The sequence below is a fragment of the Lagenorhynchus albirostris genome, chromosome 15 (assembly GCF_949774975.1).
Source record: "Lagenorhynchus albirostris chromosome 15, mLagAlb1.1, whole genome shotgun sequence".
Lineage (NCBI taxonomy): Eukaryota > Metazoa > Chordata > Mammalia > Artiodactyla > Delphinidae > Lagenorhynchus > Lagenorhynchus albirostris.
Window position 1 is genome coordinate 45,687,915 of NC_083109.1, and position 23,478 is coordinate 45,711,392.

Sequence of the window (23,478 nt, forward strand, 5' to 3'; positions counted from 1 at the left end):
TACAGCAACCACTCCCTCTAGAAAGCTTTCTTTCCAGTTAATAGCAGTGTTTTGGTGAGTTACTGAGTTTTAAAAGTACACATAATAGACAGAGGTAGAGAGTATGTATGTTATCTTAAGGCCAGGAAACACCTCTCTATTATCATACACTAAAGAATGTTAACAGGTTTTTGTTTTACTCTGCATAAATTTTTTTGAAGAAACTAGGAATATTAAATAGTCAAAGAGGTAAAAATCAGAAACTTTCCTCTAATGACCTTATAACTACAAGTCAATCTATATACAATTCCAGAATTACAACATCTTTTGGGATCTCTCTCTCAATGTCACCATCATCAAAATCACCAACAATATTCACAAACATCTGTGGTATATTTTCTATGTGTCAGGCCCTGTGATTAGTATTTACTTATATGGATTAACTCATTTAAGCCACACTATTATCCTTTCAGGAAGATGCTATTACTATTTCCATTTGCAGATGAGAAGATTAAGCTCTCGGCTATACTTCCCACAGGTAGGAAGCTGCAGCTGGGGCATGAGCCCAACTGGGTGGATACCTGAGCCCTCAATCTTCATCACTCATATACTGTCTTGCTTTCTGTCCTTGAGGTTCAGCCAGGAGCCAATCTTTGAATCTCTCTTTCCTCCACACCCTTTATTCAATTACTCAGGTCCCATGGAGTCTAACTTGGCTTTCAAATCTCTATCTTCCCCTTGGCTGCGCTCACACCAGCTCTTAACAAATCTCCCCTCCATGACTGCAACTGCCTCCTGCCTCACTGTCCCCTGACTCCAGTCAATCCTCTGCACCGGCACAAAGCGAGAATCCAATCAGCCCAGGTTCCACTTAACAAAAGCAGAGATGTGACCATGTCACTCCCCAGTGATGACAGAATAAAGTTTCAAACCTTGAGGATGGTATTCAGAGTTCTTGTGTTCAGGTTCCAAGCCACCTTTCCCGCTGGATGGTCTGACACTCCCTCCTGCCAGCCTAAGATCCAGTAACCCGAAATTACCAATAATCACCCAGACAAGCCAGGGACTTTCCTCACTCTGTGACTTTTCTCAAATTCTTCCCTCTATTTGGAATGTCCTTTCCTCTATCCTACCTCTAATCCCCAGTTTCTGCTAATCAAAAGCCTAGACCTTCTTCAAGACCCTGCTCAGGTGCAAAGCCTTCCTTGACTCCTTGATTTGGGAGTACTTGCTCTCAGAGGACTGTTTACATAGGTCCACACTCCTTTATTCACAGTTCAGAAATGTAAAATGCTGTGAAAACCAAAACTTCTTTTTATAACTTTGATGCAAACTTTTTTGGTGGCCTCACCTAATCCAAACTGACATGAGACTGTCATTTACAGTGTGAAAATTTGCCTTTCACTTTAGAAATGTTGGCTTCACTTTAGAAATAAAAACTGCGTGTGATTACCACATACTGCCCCAGATTCTGCTGGGGGTGTTACATAAAATATGGTATATGTACCATATTACCATACATTCTGAATTCCATAGTGCCTCTGGTCTCAGTAATTTTGGATGATGGATTGTAGACCTATACTTAGTGCTCTCCACAGTATTTGATATAAAAGGTAGTTTTTGTTTGTTTGTTTGTTTTTTTTTTGCTGTACGCGGGCCTCTCACTGTTGTGGCCTCTCCCGTTGCGGAGCACAGGCTCTGGACGCGCAGGCTCCGCGGCATATGGGATCTTCCCGGACCGGAGCACGAACCCACGTCCCCTGCATCGGCAGGCGGACTCTCAACCACTGCGCCACTAGGGAAGCCCTAAAAGGTAGTTTTATCAGACATCTCACCAGCCACTTAAGGTTCGTCTTAATAGAACCAGGCACATGTGTGGCTGACGTCGCCACATACTTCATGTAAGCAATGAGGGGCATCAGGAATGAGTCCCCTAACCTTCCTGCTGCAGTCCCCTGCCTTTTCTTCCGTTCTAGTTTCACTTTGCTTAGTTCCCACACCTGTGCAGGACCAACTCCTTCAATTTGCACTCTTAATCCCACCCCTTCTTCAGACTTGACTGCTTTAATTATCCCCTATATTCCTTACATTACCCATTGGGTCTTTTCATTCCATCTATAAGAAAATTCAAGTCTTCCCACATTCTTTTTTTTTTTCTTCCCACATTCTTTTAACAAACATTTATCCACACTGACATAAATAAATAAATAAATAGTTGCTCATCCTTATAGTAATAAACCGACTAATAAATGCAGAAGGAACACATATTTTTAGAAAAAAATCACATTTTATAACCATCATAGTAATAATTGATTTAGGCAAAAATCATCAATGAATACTAAATATTAATAGTAGGTGACTGTCTAATGAGAAGCAGGATATTTACATAGTCTCAAAGTATCTTTCCATAAATTACTAATTATAGAAGGAAAACAGCTACTTTACAATGGAGAAATATGGCAGACTCCACATCAACAAGTAATCTAAGATCATATCCCCAATAAGGGAACAAAACAACATCATATGCCTCCTGATACGATGCCTTGAGAAAGACAATCACTTCTGGGGCAGTCCTGGAAAATTAGAAACCTTAATCAAATTTGGAGAAAGCATCATCAAATCCACAGTGAAGGACATTCTATAAAATAACTAGTCTGTACTCCTCAAAAAATGTTAATGTCATGAAAGATAAAGAAGGACTTAAGAACTGTTCCATTTCAAGGAAACCAAAGAGACATGACAACTAAATGAAATACACAATCCTGGCTTGCATCCAGAATGGAGAAAAAATAGCTATAAAGGACTTCTTAGACACGATTACTGAATGTAGATTAGATAATGGCATTATATCCATGTGAAAGTCTTATTCTGGTAACTGTACTGTTGTAATGGAAGGTAATGTCCTTATTCATTGGAAATCTGCACTGAAATATCTGAATGTAAAAGGGGCATGACGTCTGCAACTGACATAATTCAAGAAAAGAGAGTAAGAGACAGAATGATAAAACAATGAGGCAAAATGTTAACAAATGGTGAATGGTGAATTTGGGCACATGGGAGCTCTTTGTACTATTTTTGCAACTTTTCTGCAAGTTTGAAATAACAAATGAACCAAACATTCCTTAGAATCTAGCTTCACCTAAAGCCAACAACTTTTTTGTCTCCTCTCTTATGGTCTCATTCTTCTTATACTCACTGACTTCACTTCCTCATTTTGTGTTGACTTAAGTTCCAATTCCATTACCTCTTTTTCTCATCCACCTTGACCTCCGTTGAGCTTTTTAAAAAATTCCTGACTCTTCTGTAAAATCTTAACTTCCTTTGGGTTCCACAGTACAACTCCCTCTTGTCTTTACCCTACTTTCCTCATCTTTCCTGTTATGTTCACTGACTCCTCATCAGGTGGTTTTTCCCCCAAGACATCTTCACTTTCTTTTCTTTCTGTTCACCATTCTCTCCTGAGGCATCTCATCCACTCCCACTGCTTTCTCCTGAGCAGTTAATCCAGCCCTGGCTCTCTCCCAAATTCCAGAACTACATAATCAATGGCCTAATGATGAGCTTCTCATGGATGTTGCCAATTTTACCAAATTAAATTTATCATCTCTCCCTTCAAACTTTCTTCTGTAGCCCATGTCTCAATCAGTAAAGTTCCTAACCACTCAGTCTAGCTTGGAACCGCAAGGCTGCTGTTAACTCCTCTTTCCCTTCCTCTCTCTGCCCCTCCTTCTCTCCTCTCCTCTTGGACACTTACAGCGTCTGGGCTTGGCTGCCTAGACACCTGTGGGAGTGGCTGGTTGAATGACGCCATCCAGCCTCTCACTGGGTTGTGGCCCAGACTGCTTAGCATGAGAGTCAAAGCACCTCCCAGTCCTGGGGCAGCCTCTCTTCTGGCCCCACCTGCTCCCCCGTCTGCGGCCCTCCTCCTGCTCCAGCTACACTTGGCCTCTCACTGGAACCAGGTACATCACGTCATCTCATTCCTTCACCCCTCTTCACCTGCTGTTTTATCTACTCTTCCCTTATCCTCCACCTGCTGATCCTACCCACCTCCCAAGGAAGGTCCAGTTTAAATATCACTTGCATTACAAAGCCTTCCCTTATCCTTCCCAGTTTAGTTGAACCAGATTTAATTTTCTGAACTCCCACAGCACTTGATTTAGGCTCTTGTTTTAGAGCCGTCTGCAAAGTAAAGTATAGCCAGTTAGTGGTGTACACACCTGTCTCTCCAAATTTTAAACTCCTAGGAGGCAGGGCTACATGTGATTCACTTTTGATTTCCAGCAACTCCCAAGCACATGGTAGGCTCCCAGCAAGTGTTTACATGGACTTTCATGTCTGCTTGCTGCGATGATGGTAGTTGCCCTGAGACAGTTCTAACAACATCTTTGGCTCTTATTTTGAAGTGCCTTTGCTGGGAGCCCATTGGCCAATTACCATTCCTTATTCCTTTCTCTGCTGCTCAGTCTTGGCTCCATGCATAAGCCTTGGCTTCCACTTTGGCTCCTACCTCTGCCCTGAATATCAGTCAGGCTGACGTCCTGCACTGTCCTGATGTCCCATTTTCCTCTTTCCTGCCCTCTTCTCTGGAACCTGAGCTTCTGGAAGAGGTGGGGTTATACCTTGACTTGGAAGGATGGGTAGAAGTAACCATTCAATTCTCTTCAAAGACTTCCATTCTATTCTTTTGTCCCCATAACCCAGCCCCCGCCAGGTGAGCTGTGCTCTACCTCGGGTCACTCTGGGTTAAACAGACATTGACTTTAAGCTCCCAGTGAGACCTCATGGAGCATCTGGTGGAAACCCTTCAACACACAGATAAGGGAATTGAGACTCAGAGAGATAAACAGACTCGTCTAAGGTCATCTGGCAGTTGGCAGTAGTCTTTTGAGTGCACTGCTTTTTCCACTTTGCCTCTATGAAGAGAGGTTTACATATCATCACTCATGATTATGAAACAGACTCCCCTTATCTTATTTAGTAGCAGACAGTCATGTTCCAATATTTGATTGCTGAATATATTATATTTCTCTATGTTTGCTAAGTAGGTTTTCATGTATTGTAAATAACGCAGACGGACAATGTCTCACAGATGGGAACTGACTAAATATTGGTCCTTATTTTGCCAGATAATTGTAAAATAATAACCACCTGGGGAAAAAATCAGATATAGTTTTCTATGCCATACTGTCTTCAATAACATTGGATCTGATTAACATGGAAAAAAAACAAAGCTGAAATGAGAAAAATAAAGAGGGTTATTTACATCCTGCTCTGTTTGTATGTCCTCAAAAAAGCTGTAATGCAGCATAATTTCAATGACTGTCACAAAATTGGTAGTTCTCAGCAGCACCTAAGATTCTCCATTGACCTGACTGTTCCTGGAATTCATTATAAAAGAAAGATAAGGATAATTTTCCTGGGATTATTATCAAGCGTCTGATTGTATAAGCAACTACAATTTTCAGGTGTTTTCTGAGCATAAAAATACAGCAAACAGAAAGCAGTGATTAAGAAGAAATCCACAAAACATGTTATATTCAAAGCTCCTTGTGTATTTTTGTCTTCTTTAGAATTCAAAAATCAAAGAAAGCAGAAACTATTTATTTTGATTCACTTTTACTTAATACTACCCTTCCTGTAGCTTATGTAAATGCCTTTTCTACTTCTTATATTTGTCATGTGTTAAGTGCTTTTACCAAAAAAAAAAAAAATTCTTCTAAACAATGCATGAGCCATTTCCAAAATAAAATGTCTTCCCTAGCACTTAAACTACATTCAGTTACAAACAGGAGTTTAATGATGCCCAGTATGAATTTAATTACACAACCGTTCGTGTGATGATTTGTCTCTCTCACTCTACAGTAAGTGCTGTAAGTATTAACAAATGTTTTGGTTTGGGTTCCTCCATAAACAGGTCCTGAGCTGAGGATTTTAGTGCAAGTGGTTTATTGGGAGGTGAACGCTGGAAGCACCTCTGGGAGTGAGGAAGTGAGACAGAAAAGAAGGAAGTAAAAAGAGGGTGTATTACTGAGCAGGTCACCACTATGGGCCATTGGGCTCAATGCTGCTGGGGACCTCTGGGATGCTATGTGGAACGTGCCTCAGACTTGTTCCCCCCTTGGGAATACCAACCCACCCCCATCTGGCATAGTGTAAGGGCAGCTGGGGTGGGGAGGCATTAATTTTGCAGGTTTTTTTGGCCTGAGGCTAAATAAAACCTTCAGCAAAGAAGTCAAGGTGCTGATGGTTGGAAGCCGTAGTGTCAACATATACAGGAATGATAAGTGCAAAGGACATCTGGGCAGGGCACCCACAGTTGTGCTATAATAGTTTATGCCTATTTAGGGACTTCCCTGGTGGCACAGTGGTTAAGAATTTGCCTGCCGATGCAGGGGACATGGGTTCGATCCCTGGTCCAGGAAGATCCCACATGCCACAGAACTAAGCCCATGCACCACAACTACTGAGCCTGCATGCTGCAACTACTGAAGCCCGCATGCCTAGAGCCCATGCTCCGCAACAAGAGAAGCCACCACAGTGAGAAGCCCACGCACCGCAATGGAGAGTAGCCCCCACTCGCCACAACTAGAGAAAGCCCGCGCGCAGCAACAAAGACCAAACGCAGCCAAAAAAAAAGTTTATGCCCATTTTAAAAAATAATGTATGTGTTTATTATTGAATAGGTAACACACACATGGTTAAACTTTTTTACCTTCTTAACCATTTGTTTTTATTGAAGTATAGTTGATTTACAATTTTGTGTTAGTTTTAGGTGTATAGCATAGTGATTCGCTTTTGGTTTTGTTTTGCTGATTATATTCCATTATAGGTTATTACAAGATACTGGGTATAATTCCCTGTGCTATATAGTAAATCTTTATTGCTTATCTACCCTATGCCCATTTTTGATCATCACTGCATCACACAGCAGAGAGTGTGCCATGTGGTAGATGCTCAATGTGGAAGGAAGGAAGGGAGGGAGGGAGGGAGGAAGGAAGGGAGGAATTGCCCTTCTAAATCCATAACCAATCTAAGTATCACAATGAAACTGAATCATTGATGGATAAGCTGGTTCTTAATGTGTCCCTCTATTCTATTTTATGTATCAATATTTTCTACTGTACATTTGCAGCCTCCCAAAAGCCTTTGTGGAGGTAAGAAATGCAAAAACAGCATAAGGAAGGGCAAAAAGTTCACTTTTCAGATGATCAGGAAAAATGGGCAAGACTGTATTTAGAGAGAGGTGAGGTTGTCATCGTGACCAGCAGAGCCTGAAAGGATTTAAATCAGCTCTTGGAACTAATGCATCTGTAATGGAAGGGGATCCTGAGGAGGGGGATTAAGACCTGCCCAGGCAAAACTCTTCAATTTGAGTTGAGATATTACTCTAAGATATCACTCCTCAGTTTGTACATTTCTTCCCTTCTATTCCTAATTCCCATACCCTCATCCTGACCAAGGCATCTGCCTTCACACACAGACTCAATATCAATCTCTTTCCCACCATAAATACTACTCCCATGTCCTAGTCAGCCCTAATTCCTCCTCATCAAAACGTACATGTTCTACATCCTATGGAACCCTGCCCCCTCCTGTTCCAAGTTCAGCCATGCCAAATAGCGCTGAATACGAACAGGTGAAAGAACATGTGCATGATCTCTCTCAACCGCACACGTGCATTTTTTTATTGGGGTACAGTTGCTTTACAATGTTATATTAGTTTCTGCTGTATGTAAATCAGCTCTATGCATATATATATCCCCTCCCTCTTAGACCCCCCTCCCACCCCCTCCATCCTTATTCCAACCTGGTGACTTCTAAATACCACAAGCTTATAAGGAAAATTCTGTAAAATAAGATACAACCCTTTTATTTGGGAATCATTTAAAACTTACAAAAAGCAGCAAAAATAAAAATAGCACAAGGCAACCCTGTACCCAGATTGTCTTCCCTCTCTCTCTCTTTTCCCTGCATACTTTTTGCTGAACCATGAGGGTAACATACATCATGGCCCTTTATCCCTAAATACTACAGTATGTATTTCCTATGAATACGAATACTCTTTTTCTTTAACTTTTTATTTTATATTGGAGTATAGCCGATTAACTATGTTGTGATAGTTTCAGGTGCACAGCAAAGTGACTCAGCCATACATATACATGTATCCAATTCTCCCCCAAACTCCCCTCTCATCCAGGCTGCCACATAACATTTAGCAGAGTTCCCTGTTCTATACAGTAGGTCCTTGTTGGTTAATAGGAATATTCTTTGGGTTTTTTGGGGTTTTTTTTTTGCGGTACGCGGGCCTCTCACTGTTGTGGCCTCTCCCGTTGCGGAGCACAGGCTCCAGATGCACAGGCTCAGCGGCCATCGCTCATGGGCCCAGCAGCTCCGCGGCATGTGGGATCTTCCTGGACCGGGGCACGAACCCGTGTCCCCTGCATTGGCAGGCGGACTCTCAACCACTGCGCCACCAGGGAAGCCCAAGAGGAATATTCTTTTACATTACCACAGAACTGTTGCCCACTTTGTAAATTTACACTAGCATAATACTTTTATCTACCCCACCATCTATATTCTAGGCTTGGAAATTAATCTAATTAATTAATTAATTAATCATGTCCTTTATAGACTTTTTCTACTTCCAGTAGAGAATGCAATCTAGGGTTTGGTATTGCATTTAGTCATCATGTCTCTTAGCCTCCTTCTACCTGATCATTTCCACACCCCTTCTTTGTGCTCTATGATGCTGGCATTTTTGAAGAACACAGTGCCCCCACCTTTAAATAGAACTCTCATTTTTGTGTTTGTCTGATGTTTGTGTGTGATTAGAATGAGACTACTCAGCTGGAATGCTGCATGGATGAGGTCACGTCCTTCTCAGGGTATCACACTGAAGGCAAACAATGTCTATCTGCCCCTCATTGGGGCTGTTAATTTTGGTCACCTGGCTAAGGCACTGCCCGATTTCTCCATTTTTCTCCACTGAAATAAACTGGGGTTTATTTTTCTTCTAATTAATAAACAATCGGTGAGTATGTTTGTATGATTAAGATCATACAAACATACTCCTCCTCATCAAAATTCTCCCTAGAGTTAGCAACCTGTGGTGATTCTTTCCTGACTCCATCTTTACTGTAACAGTTGAAAAATGATGCTTTTCCAACTCTAGCACTCCCTCCCCATTTCCCAGTCAGCCTTCTCCAAGCAAGAGAGCTGCAATCTCCTCCATTTATTAACTCATCTTTTATCAGCAAGGACTTATGAATTCCTATTTAACAGATGCTTTATATCAGAATCTTCATTTATTATGAGGCAGATGGAGTAAACCTTAGAAAAAATCCACCCAAGCTCCACCTAAGAAAGATAATATCTAAAAAGGAATAGGAAGGTACCTTTTAAAAGCCTATGCCTGGTGGCGCAGTGGTTAGGAGTCTGCCTGCCAATGAAGGGGACATGGGTTAGAGCCCAGGTCTGGGAAGATCTCACATGCTGTGAAGCAACTACGCCCATTCGTCACAACTACTGAAGCCCGCGCACCTAGAGCCCGTGCTCCACAACAAGAGAAGCCACTGCAATGAGAAGCCTGCGCACCGCAACGAAAAGTAGCCCCAGCTCGCCACAACTAGAGAGAGCCCGCGCACAACAATGGGGACCCAACGTAGCCAAACATAAATAAATAAATTTTAAAAATAGTATCTGCAGGTAATTTGTTAAAAAAAATAAAAATAAATAAAAGCCTATGCCAATACCAAAAACTACTGAATTATAAACTTTGGGTGAGTCATGGTGTGTGAATTATATCTCAATACAGCTGTTTTTTTAAAAACCTATACCAGTCAGAAAGTTGATGAATTTTCTGAAGATGCTGAAGTGTGGAGCTCCCAGAATATTATTTCTTTCTTCACTTTTTAACCTTTACTATCTTTCCACATAGAAGGCAATTTTTAGAAAACATCTTCAAAAAGTGTGGCTGGAGGAAAGGGGTAATGGGGGAGGCTGGCAGTGGTGGGTGGCAACCAGAGGGTGAACTCCCCTAACGTGTCAGGTGGGAATGCAGGTAGAGTCTCAATAACAGGACTTCCAGGAGTCAGGGGTTTCTTTTCTTGTACATATACATCCGTTCGGAGTCACAGAGGACCAAGAACTGCAGGATGAAGGCGATGCTACGTCACTGGAGCACTGGAGGAAGCTGCTGCAGCTCAGACACAGTTTGAGAGCTGTGCATGCCCATCAGCCACTTTTCCTGCACTGGGTCTCAGGAGGAGAACAGAGGCCAAGCTAAGGCAAGCTTCACACACTGTCTGCTTCAGAACATCAAATTGGAACATAGTTTACCTTGTCCAAACATAAGTAAAAGATATACAAACCCACATAGAGCTTATGAAGAAATATCATTAAGAAAGGGAAAGAAAACTATTTCAGTATGACCCAGAGGAAGATTCTTTCTCTGGAAATGACATAATTCAGTATACAGGTTAAAAAGTTTTTAGTAATATTTTGTTACTCTGCAAGAAGATATTACCTGTAGTTATGGTAGCAGAAGTCTGTAAGGAAATAACAGGCTGAAATAAAAAGGCAACAGAAAGAGATAAAAAGACAGTGGAATAAAGTTTTATTAATAGCTATCATTTATTGAGTATTTACTATATGCCAGGCACAGTGTATATATTATTTGTTTACTCCTAAAAATCATCTCTATTATAAAATAGACAGTTGAGAGTTCGAAGAGTGAAATAACTTGCTCAAGGTCAAGCAGCTGTAAATGTCAGAGTAGTGATCTGAATCCAGATTTGCCTGTCTGACTCTAATGCCATGATATACAGGTTAACCAAAGGATAATTATAAGGAAACTAAAAAGGCAATCGTTAAAATTCACAAGCATAGAGTACAGACGTTGAACTGATGATGTGGAAAATAAAACTGGATAGACAGACAAATTGAAGAAACTCTCCTGTTACACAAAGTGAAAGGATAAGAAAGAGTGAAATGAAGGAGAAAAAGGTAACACAAACGGAAGCAAGAGACTGGAAGTCAGCATGTGGGAAACTGGTGCCTCTGAGAGATGAGACCATATTAAACTAAAAAGGCCAAAGATACTGAAAAATAAATTCCTAAAGCTGAAAAAAGATCAAGGCAATATAGATAAAAAATAATCAATGAAAAGAAAACCACAATTAGACAAAAAATTTCTAAGAGCAATTTTAAACTGTAAATATAAAGACAAAAAAATATCCTAGATTTCATTCCTAAAAAATGGTTATCTACAAAGTACCAAAAATCAGCCTGGCCTCAGATTTCTCTGCACTGCTAATACCAGAGTCTAGATATCCATAGACACTAAGGGCAAAAGGCTGTGAAGCAAGAACTTTGTAGCAAGTGAAGATGTATGAAGGCAACACAGTTATCATATAGAGGCCCAAAATGTACCATTCACATACCCTTCTGCAAAAGGACATAAATAAAAACACAAATACAGAGCCAAATGCACACTGAAATTTAGTATATGATAAAGACAGCATCTTAGCTGCTTCAGTAGAAAAGAGAAGGTGTTAGATGGTAGGACAACTAGATAATCATATGGAAAAAGTTAAAATTGGATCTATTCCTCACATCATGCATCAGAATAAATTCTATATGGATCAAAGGGGAGTTCCCTCATGGCGCAGAGGTTAAGAGCCCACCTGCCAATGCAGGGGACATGGGTTCAAGCCCTGGTCCAGGAGGATCCCACATGCTGCGGAGCAACTAAGCCCATGCATCACAACTATTGAGCCCGCGTGCTGCAACTACTGAGGCCCGCGCGCCTAGAGCCTGTGCTCTGCAACACGAAGCCACCACAATGAGAAGGCTGCGCACCACAGTGAAGAGTGGCCCCTGCTCACCGCAGCTGGAGGAAGCCCACGTTCAGCAACGAAGACCCAACACAGCCAAAAATAAATAAATAAATTTCTTTTAAAAATAATAAATGGATCAAAGATTTCAACGTAAAAATATTAAACATGCAAATACTAGAAAAAACAAGATGAATTTCTTACTTATTTAGTTAGTTAGTTGTGCTGGGTCTTAGTTGCGGCTTGCAGGCTCCTTAGTTGCAGCACACGGGTTCCTTAGTTGTGGCATGTGAACTCTTAGTTGCAGCATGCATGTGGGACCTAGTTCCCTGACCAGGGATCGAACCCAGGCCCCCTGCATTGGGAGTTCAGAGTCATCCACTGCGCCACCAGGGAAGTCCCAAGATGAATTTCTCTGTAACCTGGGAGTAAGGTTATGACTTAAAAATCCACAAAGAAAAAGGGAAAGGTATTAATTACCAAAAAATAAAAATTAAGAAGTTTTGCATGTCAAAATTTCTATTAGCAAAGTAAAAAGACAAATGACAAACTGGGAAGACACATTTGCTATTACCATCACAGGCACAGGGTTCACATCCTTCATATGTAGCACTTCTGGACATAGAAAAGAAAAACCCAAAACGCTTATAGAAAAATAGACCAGGAATATGTACAGACAATTCCACAAAAAGAAATTCAAATGATTCTTAACGATATGAAAAGATGCTCAACCTCACTCACAAGAGAAATACAAATTAAAACAATACTGAAATACCATTTCACACATCAGACTGGCAATATTACCAACTGTTTGGCACACTCTGTTGGCAAGTCTGTCAACAAACAGGTACTTTCATACATTCCTAGTGGAAATACAAAGTGGCACAACCCCTTTGGAGGGGAATTTGGTAACATGTAGCAAATTACATAAGCAGTTACCGTTTGACCCAGCAATCACACTTCTAGGAATCTACCCCAAAGATATACTGGCAAAACCACAAAATGATACATGCTATTCACTGAAGCACCATTTGTAATAGCAAAAGACTAGAAACAACCTAAATTTCCTTCAGTAGGGGACTAGGTGAATAAATTATGGTACATCCATACCATGGAGTATCATGCAGTTGTAAAAAAGAACGGGAAATACATCTATATCTCTATAGAGTGACCTCCAGGATACACTATTAGGTGAAAAAAGTGAAGTAAAAATAAATGTGTATAGTATACTCCCATTTATATATAGAATATATATATACCTTCATATATGAACACTGGCTGGATATTTTTATATTATGGAAGTATTGCTTACTTTTATGTCTGATAATAGTATTATGGTTATTTTTTAAAATAGATCTTAAAAAAGAAGCATTAAAAGGAATACTTCAGTCAACCAAGAGATGGGGGAAAAAACTCAGAGCTCAAAAGTAGAGAATTGGAACACATGCAAAATCCACAAAAATTTATGAAATCCATCATTTTATAAAAAGGATACTATATTATAATTAAGTGAGGTTTATCCCAGTAAGGCAAGGTTGGCATAATATTTTTTAAAAATAATCAGTGTAATTTAACCACATTAACAGAATAATGCCCTCAAGGTCCATTCATACTGTCACAAATGGGCAAGATTTCCTTCTTTTTTATAGTTGAATATTAATAATTTTCTTTATCCATTCATCCATCGATGGACAATTAGGGGTTGCTTCCATATCTTGGCTACTGTAAATAATACTGCAATGAACATGGGTGTCCAGATGTCTTTTTAAGATAGCGATTTTATTTCCTTTGGTTAAGTACCCAGAAGTGGAAATGTTGCGTCATATGCCTTTTAGATTTTTAAAGGACTCTCCACATTGTCTCCCATAGTGACTGCACCAAGTTACATTCCCACCAACAGTGCAAAAGGGTTCCCTTTCCTGCACATCCTTGCCAACATTTATTGCTTGTCTTTTTGATAACAGCTGTCCTAACGTGTGAGGTGATATCTCATGGTTTTGATTTCCATTTCCCCGATGATTAGTGATGCTGAGCACTTTTCCATGTACCTGTTAATCATTTGTATGTCTTCTTTGGAAAAATACCTATTCCAATCCTCTTCCCATTTTTTAATCAGACTTTTTTTTGGTATTAAGTTGTGTGAGTTCTTTATATATTTTGGATATTAATCCCTCATCATATATATTATTTTTCCCCTTCCATAGGTTTCTGGGAGCTTTTTCTAAAAGACACTTTGAGATTTCCTACATAGACAATTATGTCACGTTCAAATAAAGGCAGTTTCCTATATCCCTTTGTGAGACATATGCATATTTCTTTTTCTTGCCTTAATGCACTGGCTAGGATCTCCAGTAGAAAGTTGAATAGGACTAGTGAGAGTGGACTTCCTTGCCTCGTTCCCAGTATTAGAGGGGAAAGCACAAGATCTTATCAAGTTTGATGTTAGCTGTAGGTTTTTTGAATATACCCTTTATCAGGTTGTGGGAGTTCCCTATTATTACCAATTTTGGGAGAGTTTCTATCATGAATGGATATTGAATTTTGTCAAATGGTCTTTCTGCATATATTGAAATGATCACACTCTTTTTCTTCTCTTATATGTTGATATGGTGAGTTAATTACACTGACTGATTTTTTAATACTGAACTGGACTGCTTTGTACATGAGGTACTATCCTTCAATAAGGATTGAAAAGGAAAAATTAAAACTGTCCTTATTCACAAAGTGTGTGATTGGGTATGTAAAAGTTCAAAATAATCTACAAATAAATTATTAGAATTAATGTATTTAGCAAATTTGCTGGATTTAAAGTATTTCTATACAACTGTATTTCTATAATGAACAATCACTAGAAAATAAGAATTTTTGAATACTCCTTAAACAATACACTTAAAAAATCACTTTCCTGGAAATAAACCTAACAAAATATGTGCAATATCTTTACAAAGTAAACTATAAAACATTGAGAAACCTAAACAAATGGAGAGACATACCATGTTTATGAATTGGAAAACTTAACATCATAAATAAGTGAAGTTTTCTCTGCACTTAATAGGTTGTCTTTTCTTTTTGTTGATGATATCCTTTGCTGTGCAAAAGTGTTTTATTTTGATGTAGTTCCATTTGTTTATTTTTCATGTTGTTGCCTTTGCTTTTGGAGTCAGATCCAAAATATTATCACCAAGACCAATGTCAAGGAGCTTACCGCCTATGTTTTCTTCTAGGGGTCTTTTATATTTCAGATTATTCATTTTTAATTTACCAGTTGTATCAGTTAGGGTTCTCCAGAGGAAGAGAACCATTATGATATATATATCATATATATCATATATATATATATGATATATATATATATATATAGAGAGAGAGAGAGAGAGAGAGAGAGAGAGAGAGGTTTATTCTAAGTAATGGCTCACAAGACTGTGGGGGCTGGCAAGTCTGAAATCTGTAGAGCAGGCGGCAGGCTAGAGACCCAGGGAAGAGTTGATGTTGCAGCCTTGAGCCTGAATGCAAAATGGAGGCAGAATTTTTCTTCTCCTGGGGACCTCAGTCTTTTCTCCTAAGGCCTTCAATTGATTGAAAGAGTCTCATCCACATTACGGATAGTAAAATGCTTAATTAAAAGTCTACTGATTTAAATGCTAATCACATCTAAAATAATACCTTCTCTGAAGATATTTGACGGGGGTTTGACCAAACAATTGAGCACCATGGCCTAGGCAAGTTGACACATAAAATTAACCATCATACCAGTGGAGTTTTAGAAATTTAGAATAGAAGAAAATAGAATTAGTATGGATTCTACATACTAGAAACATACAAACATCATGGTACTCCTAATTCCAGCCTCTCCAAATGCTTTAACATGCCATTCAATCACAAATTGGAATCTGATTCACTGACCAAGAAAAATATTTAATTATTTACTAATATAGCAGTCTCTAAAACAAGGCTCCGTGATTTATTAAGACATCTTAAAAGGCAACAGAAACATTCTAATGGTGAACGAGATAATATCTGATGTTGCCATAGCACCTTATGAGTTTAGGCATAAACTAGAACATTAAATAGTAATATTGGAGGATCATCATATTGTATTAAAGTTTAACACTTTAGACACCTTTTCTTGGAAGCTATTTCTGATTACACCTTTCATCATCATATTAGTGGTATGTTTATTTTCATAGGGAACAAGATACAGTTGCCTTTCAATAATTGATGTGTAGGTATGTTGAATATAATTTTCATAGAAGATCATAATGATTACATTGGTCATGGTGTAGTATAGATTCTGTCAGGATTGTATTGTACTTGCTGAAATTTTTCTGAGTTCAGAGCTTAGTGATTTAATTCCGTTTGACTAAAGAAATAAATCTAATCCATGTTAATGCTGATAGCACAATCCCTTTGTATTTTACTATCAAGTTTCTGGTTTACAGGCGGCCAACGTTACTCTTTTGACTGGAAGATGATTGTCCCTTTTTTTTTTTTTTTTTGCGGTACGCAGGCCTCTCACTGTTGTGGTCTCTCCCGTTGCAGAGCACAGGCTCCGGACGCACAGGCTCAGTGGCCATGGCTCACGGGCCCAGCCACTCCATGGCATGTGGGATCTTCCCAGATCGGGGCACGTACCCGTGTCCCCTGCATCGGCAGGCGGACTCTCAACCACTGCGCCACCAGGGAAGCACTACTGTCCCATTTTAAGTGAAAATTTACTCAACATTTTCCAGGAAAACTGGACCAAGAGCCATTACTTTCCTATTTTTAATTTTTGAGGTTTCTATATTAACACTTTCTATATTTGCCAAATATGTCTAGTAAAAAAAATCTCTCACCTCGATGAACTTGATCTGTGAAATTCCTGTCGATCTCTCAGAAATCTCCAGAATTCCAAGCAGAAACAAGGAATAAAAAGGATTTATGCAGTGAAAGGCACTTGAGTAATACCTCAAAAAAGAAAGCAAACTATTTGTATGTACAATAAAAACCTATGTTGGGGGCATGGATCAAAGGATTAAAGAAGATGTAGTAGTATACAAACAAAAAGAGAGGATGCTAACTCTTTAAAAACAAATAACTGCAAATGGATTTTTTTTTTTTCTTTGCAGTAAGCGGGCCTCTCACTGCTGTGGCCTCTCCCGCTGCGGAGCACAGGCTCCGGACACACAGGCTCAGCGGCCATGGCTCACTGGCCTAGCCGCTCCACGGCATGTGGGATCTTCCCGGACCAGGGCATGAACCCGCGTCCCCTGCATCGGCAGGCGGACTCACAACCACTGCGCCACCAGGGAAGCCCCGCAAATGGAATTTTGACTCAAGAACCTGGTATATGACAAGCTTTTACAAAAGGCAAAAATTAATTACATAACATAGCATTAAGTGGTGAAAAAATGAGTAATATTTGATTCTTCAGTTTTCCCAACTAATCATTCAGGCATTGAAAATTAGTATTGGACATGAAGCCCAATATATCTCAGAACTACATATGTTCACAAAGATATATGTAACTAATCTAAGTCAAAGAACCCACTGAAATCAAATGGGCATTTACACTCTCAACAAAAGCAAAAATATCTAAGAAATAAATACTCCATTACGTCAGTTTGTATTGTTGAAAGTGCTTACTGAGAAAGCAGAAAATCTAAAAAGCAAGCAGTCAAGGGCAGTAACTGCTGTCTAAAGAGAGAGAATGAAATTACTGACAATGATGAAGTGATTTCAGGAGGAAATGAGAAAATCACATATCAACAAATAGAATTTTTACAAAAAAAATAGTTTATCCAAGCCTTGATACTCAGCATTCTGGAAATAAATGAATTGCTGACATCTGATTCATATGACATTAGTAACTAAATCACCAAGTAATGGAAAAACTCAGGACTGAGGCATTATCGTTAGAGGAGTATAAGGTCATGTACATCAGTGTGGCTGAGGAAGTCATTTAAAATCTGTTTCAACATAAATGTCTAGGCTATCAAGGAACCTGAGGTTAGGTGTGATGAATACCTACAACATTAGTATCTGGAGTTCCTGACACATATATTTTTAGCTTTTTAAAGGTGTTTGGGGACTTCCCTGGTGGTGCAGTGGTTAAGAATCCATCTGCCAATGCAGGGGACACGGGTTGGATCCCTGGTCTGGGAAGATCCCACATGCCGCGGGGCAACTAAGCCTGTGCGCCACAGCTACTGAGCCTGCACTCTAGAGCCCGCGAGCCACAACTACTGAGGCTGCGCACCACAACTACTGAAGCCTGCACACCCCAGAGCCCGCATGCCACAACTGAAGCCTACGCGCCGCAACTGAAGCCCGCGCGCTCTAGGGCCCATGTGCCGCAACTACTAAGCCTGTGTGCTGCAAATACTGAAGCCCACAGGCCTAGAGCCCGTGCTCCCCAAGAAGAGAAGCCACCGCACTGAGAAGCCTGTGCACCGCAACGAAGAGTAGCCCCCCACTCACTGCAACTAGAGAAAGCCCGCATGCAGTGACAAAGACCCAATGCAGCCAATAAATAAATAAAATCAATAAAAATTTAAAAAATTAAAAACATAATAAATAAAGGTGTTTGGTTTGTTGGTTGTCTCCAGCTATTAGCAACTACAGAAACACCTTTGAGCATGAACTAGCATTTTGTGGGGGATGGACTCTTCAATATGCAAAGGTGCTCCTACCTTTCAGCTCTTCCGGGAACCTAAGGATATGTAAATGTAACTGTTCAGGGATTGGTGGTTACAATAAGAAATCTGACTGCTATCAGCTTTTAAGCCACACCCTTCCCTCTGCCCCTCTGCCCCACATTTGGGCAAGTGGATGGGAAAACCTTAGTGCTCCCTCTGCTGACGTCAGAGGAAGATTCAAACCAGGCAAGGCCCTGCCCACATGCAGGAACCCTGTTCCCAGCCCCACCTCAACCACAGGAAACAGGCGTATCTCCTTTCCTTACTCTCTCACCCATTCTGGACCTCCTTGGCTGCCTGCCCTGCTCTCCCTAGAGACTTCCTATTATGGACATAATTACACTTTTCATACCCTCTTGGTGTGTGTGTGGCACCATCAGTGCTACAACTGAAACAAATTTTGAGAGGGTGTCCATTCTGTTTCTCAGAGTTGCTGCAACAGTAGTTAATAACATATTGCTTAGTGAGGTTTCTTTCCCCTTATACAGAAAACTCTAGGCCAACTGGTTAGTAGCTTAAAAATTATAAAGCTAGTATATATTTGGTCAAAGCTGGAAACAAAAGATTTGTTCAACTTAATAACAAGAGAATCATATGTTCTACCTTTCATTTACTTATAAAACATCTGGGACAATTGTATTAACAACTCTGTAGACACAACCAATGTCATCAAACTGGGCTCTTGGTTATACTCAACTTCTGTGGTGCTCATGAGAGTCTATTTCACCCGACCTGTCAAGGAGTAACTTCATACTACCCTCCTCCATTGAGCCTGGAAGAAGATTTTTTAAAAATCATCAGTAGCAATAAATACACTTAAATATTTTATAATCTTTGCGTGGGAAAAGAGTGAAAAACTAGAAGCCACAAAGGAAAATAACACATTTGACTGTACAAAAATTTAAAGTCCTTTTGGCAAAAGACACTAGAATCAAAATTAAAAGACAAACAACAAACTGGGGGAAATATCTGCAATGTATACACAAGACAAAGAGTTAACATCTTTACCACATAAAAACTCTTACAAATCAAAACAGAAAAAATGTTACCCAGTTTGGGATTGACATTTACACAACGTTATATTTTAAATGGATAACCAACAAGGACCTACTGCATAGCACAAGGAACTCTGCTCAATATTATGTAACAACCTAAATGGGAAAAGAATTTGAAAAAGAATAGATATATGTATAACTGAATCACTTTGCTGTATACCTGAAACTATCACAACATTGTTCATCAACTATACTCCAATATAAAATTAAAAGTTTAAAAAAATAATTTTAAAAAACAGAAAAGATGAATATTACAGTAGAAAAAATATATGAACAGACAATTAAGTATATGAAATGATGCTCAACCCTATTAATAATCAAAGAGATACAACCTGAAACAATAAAATACTCTGTTTGCCCTAGTATGGGTATAGTCTGAGATAGATGAAAAAGAATGATAAAGCTCAGTGCTGACCACAGCATAGGGAAAAAGTGAACCTTATGTACTGCTAGTGAGAGCATAAATGGTGCTGTCTTTCTAAAGGGTAGTGTGTATCAAAATATAAATTTTATCTGTTCCGCCTCTAAGGATACATCTTCAGTCAATCATTGTTCAGGTGCACTAAGATGTACCTACAGGGATGTTTGTGGGAGTATTGTTCACAATATCTGAAAACCGGAGCAACGGGAACATCAGTCAGTGAGGCACTGGTGAAGTAACCCATGCTATAACTAACTACACAATGGAATTTCACACAGTTTATAACATGAAAAATGCCATCAACACAGGAGTGCATAAAGAAGACTACAGTCTGTGTAGTATCACCCCATGTATGTTTTTCTTAATGCATAAAAGAATCTAGAAGACTACATACTAAATTTTTAAATGGCTGACTCTGAAGTCATGTCTTGGAAAAGGGCAAGAGGCAGCATGACTGAAGGCCCTGGGATCATTTGCACACAGGTGCCTTCCTAGAAGACTGAAATTTGGAAAGCGAAATGGACTGATGAAGACTGCAGGTAAAATCAGCTTCTTCTCTGGCCCCAGATGGCTGCTGCTCCAAGTACTGGGCCATTAGGGTAGAGGGAGATGTCTTCCACTGACAGCAGCCCTACAAATAAGGAACCATGAGCTCAATAAGGATGGGTGGCTTAATCAGGTAGCTGAGATGCATTTTTATTTAACACCACCCAGCCAGTTATTCCTGGGTATACTGCCCTCAAGAGAAGGGAGATGAAAGCGCCTGTTGTAACACTGTGGGATGGGGATGGGGGCTGGGGGTGCTACAAAGTTCTGAGGAACTCTGTAAACAGCCCAAGGCTGACTTCGTGAGTTGGCTCTGACCTAAGCAGAGGGGACGGTAAGGACGACTACTCACTATATCAGGGAGGGAGGGAAATGACATCAAGAAAAGGGCAATGGCTTGCGTTCTGGGAACTGTTGGAGCACATTGAGGCACAGTCCCTTCAGAGGCATACTCTGCAAGCTGTCGATGGGAAGAGAGAGAGACAAGCAATTTGTCAAGCAGGAAACACCACGGTATAGTGGAGGCAACCTAGTGCCACCCTTAGCAGGTGCAGTGAATGTCCCTATCTGTAAGCCTAGCTGCAACATTCTGGAATCTGGTGCTCAGCCATGTGCATGGAACAGAGTGGGAGGTCCCCACAGTCTGTGAGTGACCGTGCTCATCCAGTGTCAAGGCAGAGGTGAACGTTTCCAAGACTACACAAAGCCCACCCAATGGCAGTTAGAGAACAAGAGTCACTGAGGAAGAGAATATAGTAGATCAGGGTTCTCTGGTTAAAGCAAAAAACTTCCCCTCTCATTCCTGTCTCTTCCATAGCCATGGGATCCCCAGGAGCGAGTGACTAATTTAGAAGCTCAGACCCTGGAGGTGTATGGAGCATAGTTTTTTAGTGGTTGGTGCCCTTGCTCCCTTCACCCCCACCACCCCCCAAATAGAGACAAAATCCACCTACAGCTAAATATGGACTCAGAGAGACAGTACTTTAGAAACAAAATCTCTGATGAAATACAGCTCTTGTCAAAGAAACCAGAGATGTCTTGCTTTGAATGTAGGCGGGGGAGAAGCTCCATCCTCCATCTTGATGCACACTCTGCCATTCAAACTCAGGCCAGAAAAGATGAAGTTAGACAAAAACAAAGAGACCCTTACTAGGAGTTAAGAGAAAAAAAAATATTTCTACTTTCTTTGTAATGTTTTACTCTTGAATACTTTTAATATCAAAACAGATTTTCTAGAAACTAGAAATTATGGGACCAAAGACATTTATAACTTAACCACACTAATGAATTTAAAATTTTTGAGATTTATACTCATAGAGATCAGTGAAACAGAAGTGAGAGCTCAGAAACTTTAGATATACCCATATATGGTGAATTAATTTTCAACAAAAATAGAAAGGCTATTCAACAAATGGTCCTTGAATGACTGGATATCCATTTGTGAAAGAAAGGAAGAGAGAAAGGAAGGAGGGAGGGAGGGGGACAGAAGAAAGAGAGGAAGGAAGGAGGGATGGAAGGAAGGAAGGAAATAACTAGATCCACACTTCCTCACAGTCTCACAAAAGTTGACACAAAATGTATCACAGACCTTAAAGTAAAATCTAAACCTTTAAAAGGGCAGAGTTGATTTTTTGTTAGTGGAAATATTTTAATTGTAGTGGTGATTACATGACTGTATGCATTTGTCAAAACTCACAGAATTGAACACTAAAAAGTGTGAATTTTAATGTACGTAAATTATACCTTAATTTAAAATTTTTTTAAATTATGAGTGTTAAGAAAGGATCACTTTACATAAAACCTATCAACTCTGCCACTAACCATCAAAAGTGACCGGCAAAACCCTAAACTTTCTGGGCTCAACTCTTTAGTAAGTATATTGAAGTCAACGTAAGTGGTTCCTGAAACACATAAATATGTTTATAAATATATCTGGGGTTGACTAGAGGAGAAAAGAACATGAATTGTACAGAATTTAGAGACTATGAATTATATAAAATTCAGAAACATCATTACTTCAAAATATTTCCCAGCCCTTGAAAACAACATTTAAAAGATTTGGTTTATTTTTTAACATTTGGGAACATGTTTGTTTCTTCAAAATAAAACAGTAAGATGTAAAACAACCAACCAAGGTCTTTCTTTCTTTTGTCACTAACAAAGCTTTTAGTCAAAAGCAATACAAAGTAGCTATATTGACCATAAGCTTTGTATTTTCAGCAAGGTTGCTACACACAGCAGTTTCCCAGCAATGGAGATAAATTTTAAGACATCTGAGCCTGTCTCTTCCCTGCACATAACCTCCTGCAAAAGGAGAAATTCACTTCACAGGAGCTTGGGCACAACGCATATCCTCTGTCCTCTGCCTCACAGGCATATTGTAAGCAATGTCACCACAGCCCAGCACTACACACATACGCAAGCTTGCCCACTGGGGTCTCATTTAGATGCATGGCTCCAGGCTGGGCTGGTACTCATAACAATCTCCTGCTGCACAGAAGCTCCATGCCTAACGCTTAGCTCCAAAGCTGGAATGGGATTTAGGACACTGAACATCAGTTTCCTCTAGGCCATCCCATTAAAAGTGTATAAATGGATTTAAACTCTACTTAGAAAAATTTGGAAGAGAAGTGGACTTTTCCACTTTGGGAGGTTGAAAGGGCACAGTGTCAGAGAATCAAAGAATCTCTACGTTGGAAGTTATATAGTGCCCCCTCTCATCCAAGATAGTTACTCTTTATTGTAAGTACCCGAAGAGTTGTCACTTAGCTTCTGCTTTTACATACTTACCTAGGGGAATAGGAAAAACTTAGTGGCATTCCCAAATCAATTCACAATTAGGAAAGGATTTTCAAATACATAAACTACCATCTATATGCCCAACATTGTTGAATAATTTTCCCAGAAGCTTCTTATGTTGAATTAAGATCAGCCTACATATACAAAATTTCCACCGATAGATC